Raw genomic sequence first — 11134 nt, forward strand, 5'->3', positions numbered from 1 at the left:
AGCGCCGATGTGGTGCAAACACGTGGCTTCATTTTCAAGTTTAAATGAATGCGCCATGTGCTCCTGCCTATAAGAGGTTACTGCAAGTTCGATGGATCGAATGCGCCATAGCTGAGCTGAGCTGAATGGCTTGTTTACGGTAAACATGCAATTTACGTTCGATATGAAGAAATCATTACGTCTTTCACGAGGGAAAAACACACAAAACAAACAAACAAACAAACAAAATACACCCACGAACGAATGTTGATAGCCAAAACTTTGAAAAGTAATAAGCAGTTTTGATGCGCGTGAACTGAAATTAATTGTCATTACACGTTGTATTTTGCTGTCTAACCAGGTGATGACTGCATCTCATTGGACCTTCTCGTAGTGAATTTGTCTGGGCATACGAGACCTTTCATGTATTTCTGTGATTGCATTTTTAATTGACTAAATAATCAATCCTTTTGTTATTGTTCAGGGAACATTAGATATTCGATCAAGTACACTATAATCGACTCTTCGATGTTCCCTACGATGCGCCAAAAGAAAGGCTATAGACATAGAACCATGATATCTTTGGAATTTTTCCTTTAATTCAACTAATGAGCTGGTTCTTCCATCGATATTTCCAGGATACTTACACGCTGTTTATTCCAATGCGCGCATTCTTTCGTCTGGCACGCACCTGGGTGTGGCACCTGCTTTTGTGGAAATTTCCACAAGGGAGAGGGGTGGGGTGTCAAGTTTCTTCGAGCCGAAGAGACTGCATACACAATCTCTTCGCTTTTATTTATTGTCATTCGTGTTTTCGCCTTATTCTTTGCTGATATTGAACATTTAGATTTAACTTTACGAAAGTTGCTATAGCACATGGTTCGTTTTGTTGTGAGGTGTACGTAATTTCTTTTTTTTTAAATCATTCTTGAGAGGGGAAAGAAGAGTAAGGGGGAAAGAAGACTAGAGGGAAAGGGAAATAAAACAAACGTCACGTACGCTGAGCATTCACAGGAAGCCGTCTTTTTACACCAGTCACCAGCATAGTTATCATCACTATCAGACATCACTCAAGATCATTTTAGCCTTTTCCTATGATCAACATTAAGAAACACGCATAATCCCTCGAGATAAATACCTAGGAAACTCAATAATAAATACAAAGTATCAACACCTCCCAACAACACAAACATTTAGAAAAGACAGCAAATAGCACATCGAAGCGACTGGGATCAAACTCCGTCGCTTCGATTGCAGCGAAGCGGAGAAATCGCCGTTACGAAAATAACAGTGCGAGACACTAAGAGAATTACGTTTAAATACTTCAAAGTATAAAGGGAACAGATAAAGTGATATAAAATGTAAGAAATCGTACTAAACGAGGTGTGAGAAACGACGGAAATAAAACGAAGTTTAGTAGTAAGCTTAGGCCCTAGCAAAAGTTTTGCAGCACCGAAAGCTACGCGAAAATAAACACACATATAAAACTCGGTATTGCGACGAGATCCTATGGGATCAAGTCAATAAACGATACAAAACAAAGGAAATTGATTCATTTTGACGGGAAAATAGTTTGTTATAAGTATTCTGTTATATGAGATCTCCTTTAATAGGCCTAGAAATAATCGAGTTTCCACGATACTCTGGAAAGAAAGTTCGAACGCTTTTCACCTGCACATATACTGCAGAGGGCAGTGCACATCAGTCATCAATACACGAACAGAAACTCACCTCTACAACTTCCTCGCAGAAAATGATGCAATAGCGTTATAAAAAAAAAAACAGACAACACTTTAAAAATCATTTCGTACTTGGGAGGCAAGGGACAAGAGGATGAAAAGAAGAGAAAAAGAAGCAGACATTGCACAACGGGACGCTTTCACCCCGCCGCATACGGTACTGTAGTGGCAGCTGGCTAATTGGGATACCACGGCGATCCATGTAAACATCCAGGGTCCGTAGGCGACAGGGATTCACGCGCGCGAAGTTCTGTTCGGTGTACACAGTACGCAAGCAGCGATATGCGTGTGCGCACATTTTTCTATTCAGCGCTTTCCACATACGGTGCGTACGCGTTGCATCGATATCCCAGCTGAATACAGATAACATGGCACATGCGACGTGCGTTTGCTATATTTTTACCCATTATTTTGCCCCACTGTGAATTCGTACTTTCTAAGGACGTTTTCATATTGTCGTATTCCCTTCGATTTTTCGTATACGAATTTTTCGGAACGGTTGGCAGCTCTGGTACAATTTGCTTTCACATTTGAAAATGATTAATGGTATACATAGGCTCAGTATGATGCTTAAATAAATAGAGGATGTTTGCTTCACATTCGGAAATCAATAAGGGTAACATTCAGCTCCATAAGATGCTAAAATGAATGTCGGTTGTTTGCTTTTATACAGTGTATTTGAAAATGATTAACGGTAATATTCGGCTCCGTAAGGTTCTAACATACTATAGTAAATGTTGGATGATTGCTTTTACAATCAGAAATGAATAGCGGTAACTTTCGGCTCTTTACAATGCTAAAACAAACAATCTGGAAATGCTCCCACTTTCTCATCCCAAAAGTAAGCTATGACCACCTAATAGCATAGGCATCAACTTTTATATAAGCCTATTTGCTAAATCTTAGAATTCAGAATAATGGTGATTGAGATGATCTACTTTTGTATTCATTTATTTTAGACATGGGTACCTGTCACGTCAGTAATGCTTAATAATTGTTTTTAGTAGGACCGATTTAGTTTTTCCTATGTTTTTCTTGATTTTTTTGGCCACCAAAAAAAAAAAATAGAAATCAATGATTTTGGTGGTCAAAAATAAAAATTAGTTTGGACCCCTGCGATATCATTGGGCTCATCATTACTTAATCTTTCCCATGATACGCTAATATTTATATCATCAATCTGCCGACGTCATCCGACAATTCATGATTCAAACCTTTTTTTTTTTTCATCGTCCGTAACCCAACTTTGAACACAGACAGGGTATTCTTTCTCATTCTAGAGTAATGAAGGAGCGCACTTTCGGCTGTGATCTAAGTCCTATTATCATCATGAGTTCACGTCGCCGTTTAGTGATCTAAACTTCAGCTTTGCTGAACTGTTCAATGTCTTGAGCAGGAAGCAAAAACAATGGCTGGACTAAGGAACCTTCGTTTTTAAAAGGGGGAAATAAACAACACTGAAACCGAACAAGCCGGCCGAGCATTGTTTAGGTTAACCACGCGTGGTGATAATCGCGCCCATTGATCGCTCTGTCCAGCTGGCTTAACCCTATTCTAACTGGGAGGAGTTTTTACTGGGGGTGACCCCCCCCCCCCCCCCCCCCCCTTCAGATCTCGGCCACCGATCGCGCGATCGCTGCGAAATTTTTTCCTGAAGATAGAGCTGGATGTCAACTACAAGATTACATGGTCATACAATAGAAAAATATTGCCTTTCTATTTTTAATAAATTGATTATGCAAAGTTGTGCATGAAATCATATTTTCACCTATAACTCCATAAAAAAGACTGAAGTATTGCTAAATTTTTGTGTCAAAATTCCTCAAGACATATAAACCAATTTTCATTTAAAAATAAAGCACAGTCAAAACCAATTTCTTTTGTTTTTTATTGTTTTGTTAATTTCTTATGTATTTTATTGATTGTTCGACCTTGTGTTTTCTGTTGTTTTTCAAAATTTGTTGCAGGCACTTTTTCAGGCTTATCTACACTATATAGAATTGATTAATTTCAATGGTTCAAAGATGAAATACTATAATTTATATCAATTTAACCCCAAAAACACAATTTACATTCAATTTGCACACGATATCATGAATTTGAGCTGTTTTCCGGTTGACATGCATTTGCATAACATTACGTAACTTCAGAACGGTGTACTCAGACGTCGCAAATTTGGTCTCAAAATATGCGGAAGACTTCAATGAAAAAAGTTGTGAAACGACGCGGCAAAATCTTTGCGCGTTGCAGAATCGTGACGCGAAACGTGGGGGGGGGGGGTCAATTTGACCCATTTGACCCCCCCCCCCCCCCACCCAGTTAGAATAGGGTTAAGAGTATGCATATTGACCAAAAATAGTCAGAGGGATGCTAATTTACTCTTACAAGCTATCGCTACTATTTAAGTTGAAAACTGGAACTTTCTGAAAGGTTAAAGATGATCGTAAAATCAGTTCTGGCTACAGGATTTTATAATAATTATAATAGCATACAACATGTACCAAGTTTTCATCGTTTACCTGTCTTATCACTCCAAAGCAGTTCAGCTTAACTGTTGGCTTATAGAAGTGATCATCAATCGGTAAGGATTAGTCAGATGAATTCATGAATTCACTTTATGCATCACGGCTAATCGAACTATTCAACATCGTTGAAGTAACCATACTTTTTTATTTTCATAGTTCAAACTATTTCTTAACATTTATATGCAAAACGAAAGTACTCTACACGTTTTTCAAAATGCTCAGATGTAATGAGTCAATTCCACAAAGATTGCATTACAGCAACCTTTACTGACCTAAACAAGTTTTCTATAGAGCTATCAGTTCTATTATAATGGCATTCTGATAACTTCGACTGCGTTTTGAACTCGTACCGAGCACAGCATTCAAAACAACGGGTTCCTCAGGTCCTCTTTAGGTACTGGTATACTTGCTAAAAGCATTCTCTTTAGCTTCCATTGACAACAACATGCCATGGGAGGAGAATGGAAGCGATCAACTTTCTCGGTAAATGAGGCTTTTCGTATATAGCACACATTGCGTGCCTCTTTCTTTTTTTCTGTTTCTGTTGTTTCAAACTACACTGCAGCCGACACACAACACAAACACACCAAAGTTTACATTCAGGCAACCGTATTTTGGTATTGGTTAGAATCGAATTATATCTGTCTTGTGATTGGCTAATTATCTGTAGCAAAAACAAAACAAAACAAAACAAAACAAAAACAAAACAAACAAACACAAAAATGCTGAAAACTGCTTATCGAATATCAGTGGCGTGCCAAAGGAGTAAAATGGAGTCTATACTCTAAAGGGGCCTGAGCTTTTGATTCCAGAAGAATCTTCGTCAGAGGCAAAATGATAATCAGGCAGGGAAAGCAATCACATTATAAAGAAGTTCACACAACACGAACAGTCAGGGACAGGCTAGGGACACGGAACAAAGAAAACAAAAGGAGAGGATGGGAGGTCATGGGCAAGGAGGCCAACAGGTGAAGGGAGGGGGATTAAAGCAGGAGGGTGGATAGACAAAAGGCATAGGAGGGTCAGTGATAATCCTGAGTGCCATGGGGGTGCATCCATTTAAGAATGAATTTTCTCACACACCCAAGCTGTCGCCATTTATGTGTGTGCGATGAAGCGTTAACGCCGTCGCTAAGCAGGACTGTTGCATCATGGGGGGGGGGGGGGGGGGGGAACGGGTTGTGAGCTTGAACATAACCTGAACTTTAAGGGCGATTTTCTTTTTTTTTTTTCTTTTATGACTTCTAGGGATGCGGAAAGGGGTTGTTTTATATATTATTGTAAAGATAAAACTATACAATGTATGTAGAATTCAAGTATTTATATATACATGTGTAGACATGCCTAAAATTTCGTTTACTGCGACATACGCATTTCGACCGAGCGCATCACGACCTGTATGGACTACGCACATGTATTCTTTTATCTTGCGCTCTGCTTTTGTGGGAATTTCTTCAAGCATAGGTGTCAGGTTTTCCTACGTTACGTCTGCGGTCATTAATTCCATATTTGTTAGTTTGTCTGCTTTCTTATTCTGTGTTTTATGCATTTTACTTGAACTTAAAGGTCTAGACATTTCGTTTGCTAAATGCACGCGAGTCACGTTGCATTGTATGATGTATTTTGTTTCGTTGACCATTCATGAGAAGCGTTTCTTTGAGCAAACTCTCTTTTCACACCAAAATCACTTATAGAAGGTAGTCATCCACATTGGTTATCAAAATAATAATTCCGTCATTTTCCTTTCGTTCAGAAACAGGAATCAGAATTCTCAACACGTCATCCACATTGGTTATCAAAACAATTCCGTCATTTTCCTTTCGTTCAGAAACAAAAATCTGTTATTCTCAACACGTTATTACAAAAATTACATCTCACAGCGATAATAGGGCCTACTAGAACCAACTCATCGCAGCAAAATGACACATTACGGTTACGAGGACATACACAATGCTTGAACAAATTACTTTGCTTCAAAATGTAGAAACAGATGAAGTGACATAACAAGAGAAAGGGCGCACCGAAAGAGGTACACTGTATCAAGATCAACTAAGATAAACTCTAACAAAAAAGAAGAAGAAGGAGGAAACTATTCCCCCCCCCCACACACACACACACGCACACACATACACACAAACGAGTAGATACACAAAGGTCATATGTTTACCTTTGGGAGCAGTGATTTAAAAGATGTTTTAGATATCACATGTGATGCATAATAGGTCCGTTGTGCAAAGCATCCTACATAATTTTTTGTAATAAAGCCTAGAATATAAGGAGATATCAGTATTTCTCTTATAGATTGTAAAGAACCTTCGGAATTAGGACCTTTGTTTCATTTTCGGATTAACGAACCTTCGGCATAACGAACCTTATTTCATTTTTTGATAAATGAACCTTTGGAATAACAAGTTACAAACCTCATATTTTCGGATTAACGAACCTTCGGAATAGCAAACTGTAACCGTTCACATAGTGTACTGTATTTTCGATCATACGGATTCAATTTTTTTTTTCCAGCGGTTGTTTCTATCCCTATAACTCACATTTCAGAACTATGGGGGTTTTGTTTCATGTACGTGGTGAATTAATACGCCTTTAACGCAAGAGCAAAAACATGGGAAAGTTTGAATGCTTTTCACGTGCACATCGTCACATAAAGAGAATCAGGTGCTGACGGACCATAGAAGTGTCTCAAAATCAATACTGCCATGCAGCTTGCACCAAAATCACAATTCTGATAGGTATTATCCCGTAACAGGGGCGGATCCAGGAATTCCGTAAAGTGGGGGCGCGTTTACAAAATTAAAGGGGGGCGCACGCACCCCTCCCCCATTTTTTTTTTTTTTTTACATTTCTTTTGTTTCAACAACAAAAAAAAAAAAAAATAAAGGGGGGGGGGGGCGGGCGCCGGTTGCGGTCCTCCCTGGATCCGCCCCTGCGTAACCAAGTAAGTTTGAGAGAGAAAAGTTTGAGCCAAAAACACAGCGTTGACAAGTACTACCACAAATTGCATTTTAAATATGGTATATAGTACACAGTACGAGAAAGTATACAGCACGAGATCTCTAGTTTGATTTTCATTTCGCTTCGAATAGTAGACGAGCAGTGACAATCCGTCAAAGTGCAAACTACAGCTAGGGCCTAGCGGCACAGTTTACAGGTCTACCTTCTGTTCACTGCATGGTACACATAAACAAGAACAAAAGCGTTTTCTTCTTTTGCATGTTAGCATGGGGACGATAGTGAATTAAGTTCACCAAGATTCAATGTTTGTAAACAAGAAAGCAGCGCGTAGCAAAGACCTCAGATCGTTGTTATAGCACACGTGCATCTATTGTGGTAACATTTTAATCAACGCACTAACACCATCTGAACATACTGAACGATCATGCCACACAATCACTGTGAAGGGGAAATGTTCAGCAACAACAAGAGCACGAGTATGTAGCCTACCATATACTGTACGCGCATTCATTCCGTGAGTGCCAAATACAAGCTAGAAACACACGCAATAAAGAAACATTGCAAGTTCATGAACTGAGGGACCTTTTTTTTTTTGTCTTATATCTTAACAAGATAAAGACGTTGTGATTTCGGGTGCTGTTCGTTATTCCGAAGGTTCGTTATTCCGAAGGTTCGTTTATCCGAAACACATAAATTCCCTAAACCATAGAGGTTCGTTAATCCGAAAACGAAAAAAGGTTCGTTAATTCGAACATTTGCGGCGTTATTTCGAAGGTTCGTTAATCCAAAAATGACATAGGGTTCGTCATTCCGAAGGTTCGTTAATCCGAAAATGAAATAGGGTTCGTTATCTCGAAGGTTCGTTGATCCGAAATGATATAGGATCCGAAATGATATAGGGTCCGTAACGAACCTTCGAAGTAAGTCGAGCTTTGTTTCATTTTCGGATTAACGAACCTTCGGAATAACGAACCTTATTTCATTTTCGGATTAACAAACCTTCGGACTAAAGAACCTTACTAACGAACCTTCGGAATAACGAGCTGTAACCGTGATTTCATATCCAATTTGTTTAATTGGACCTTTTAAAAGCTATGATTGTATCGAATCATTGAAATGAAATTTAACGGCCTTCTGTCCGCCGTATCAAAAGTGTGATGATAAAGGGGATGTGCGCATTGTCATTCGAAATACATGTAACTACATGTAACTCTACATTTAAGTAATTAGTCTGATTATTATATAGCAACTGATTTTGGGATTGATAGTCACTACTGACAGTTTTTATTCTCGTAAACGGCACCTGTCAATCTCACAGGCGTCAAGTCGAAGCACTCACACGTCATGAATTGACCATAACGTAAAAACGACAGAACTCTACACACAAGAGTTCTGTGATAAAAACACGCTGGGCACACAAGATGAGTATGTTGGAACCACATGGCGCACTCACTGCTGGCAGGGCAAGCACGTGCTTTGCTCATCGAACTGATCGTTTTTATAGCGATCATAATATCGCTGCACAGCAGAGATTCGTATTCCAATGCACAGTAGGCCTACTCTCTCTCTCTCTCTCTCTTTCTCTAAAAAAAAAAAAATGAAAACATTCACACTTGAAGGGGTGGATACATTTAAAACGGAGTCAATTTAGAGTGAAATTGGAGTGAATTTTGAGTGAAAATGTTCATTTTCACTCGGAGTGACCTCCGGGATCACTCGAAGATTTTGGAGTGCTATTGATGTAGCGCGATTCCGCTGCTTAAATGCATTCAGTTTTGCTCATAATCATTAATTTCATCCTTCTTTTTTTTTCTTGGAAAGCAAGCACTCCTTAAAGAGGGAAAACCCCGATTGGACAAATTGCGACGTAAACATGCATTGACATAGTTATGTGATACGTATAAACAATTTATCATGAAAGGAGAGAAGGGTACCTACAGTACATGTATCCAAGATAAACATTATGCATGCACGTGTAGTACCACTTCTCGGGGACTCGAGTGAAGTTAAACGCAGCTTTGTTGATTACATAATGCCACTCTGGTGGTTTCGCCATACCCTTCTCTCTCTCCTACGTTTTCTTTGTTTTCTCCCTCTCTTTGTCTTTTTTTTCCCCCTACAAATCGTGTACTTTAAGAATAGACAGACGGTGTTAAACTTCAACTCAAGTGGCTTCTTAAGATCTGCGCCTCTTTCATCCATCTTAGGGACCGTGACACTATTGTGAATGACACAATTAAAAGCATCACACAAGGACTTTCACGCCTCGTTAGACCTTTAAGACTCAGATCTTTTTCTTTCTTTTTATGTGTGTGTGTGTAGACGTGGACGCCATTGGGAAATATCAAGCTCGAGACAATAAGTGGCCACTTACAATATAATGACCGACCGATGTTGAAGGTAGATTAAATCAGTAACTAAGTCAGAAATTGGGGAACCAGTAAATAAATAGGCAGCGATCGACACTTCGACGGTTTGCCAATCTAATGTGCAGCGATCGACGTCGAAAGTGTCAATCAAATACGTTATTTACGGTCGACGTCGAAGGTTGATAAAATCAGTAAGCAGCGATCGATGTCGAAGGTTGATAATCGGATGGGTGCTGTTCGTAATATTCCGAAGGTTCGTAATTCCGAAGGGTCGTTAAATTCGAAACACACAAATTCCCTAAACCTACAGGTTCGTTAATTCGAACGTTTGTGGCGTTATTCCGAAGGTTCGTTATTCTGAAGATTCATGAATCCGAAAATGAAATTAACGGAACAATATACCTTCTGAATAACGAATCTTCGGACTAGAGAGCCTTCGGAATAACGAACATCGGAATAATAGCTACCGATGTGTAAGGTTGATGAAATTATTAAATAGCGACCAATGTCCAAAGTTGATTAGGTCATACCGTCCGACGTTAGTGATCGAGAAAACTATAAAGTAGCGGCTGATGTCGAAAGTTGATAAAATAAGGACAATTAAATCAAATAGGTATAGCGTCCATAATGTCGAGATCAAATAAAATTGAGCAGCAACGAAGTGTCGAAGGTTTATGCAATCAACTTGGTATCGCACGACGTCGAATGTTAAGCAAAATTATCTGATTTATCCGACATTTGTTTTAGCATTGTAAAGAGGCTAAAGTTACCGTTATTCATTTCTGATCGCAAAAGCAATCATCCAACATTTACTAGTATTTTGACACCTTACGGAGCCGAATGTTACCGTTAATCATTTTCAAATGTTAAAGCAAACAACCGACATTCATTTTAGCATCTTACGGAGCTGAATGTTATCCTTTTTCATTTCCAAACGTGAAAGCAAACATCCGCTATTTATTTTAGCATCTAACTGAGCCGATTGATACCGTTAATCAGTTCCAAATGTAAAAGCAACAATCTGTTATTTATTTTAGCATCGTTCGGAGCAGAACATTACCGTTATTCATTTCCAAATTTAAAAGCAAACATCCGACAATCATTTTAGCATCGTACGGAGCCGAATGTTACTGTTTTTTCATTTTGAACGTCAAGGCAGACATCAGACATTTACTTTACCATCAAACGCAGCTGAATGTTACTGTTCTTCATTTCGAAATGTAATAGCAAATATCCGACATTTATTTTATTATATGGAGCAGACTGTTACTGCTATTCACCTCCAAACGTAAAAAGCAATCATCTGCCATTTTCTGGGCATCTTCCGGAGCCAAATGTTATTGCTATTTACTTTCGAAAGTAAAAGCAAACACCCGACATCTGTTTAATCATCATACGGAGTTGAATATTAGTGTTATTAATTTCCGAACATCAAAGGGATCATTCGACATTTATTTTAGCATCTTCCGGAGCTGAATGTTATTGTTATTTACTTTTGAACGTAAAAGCAAACATCCGGCATTTATTTTTATCATCGTACAGAGTTGAATATTAT

The sequence above is a fragment of the Diadema antillarum genome, unplaced genomic scaffold (assembly GCF_040938485.1).
Source record: "Diadema antillarum isolate AM-2024a unplaced genomic scaffold, OU_Dant_1.0 scf00000034, whole genome shotgun sequence".
Taxonomy (NCBI): domain Eukaryota; kingdom Metazoa; phylum Echinodermata; class Echinoidea; order Diadematoida; family Diadematidae; genus Diadema; species Diadema antillarum.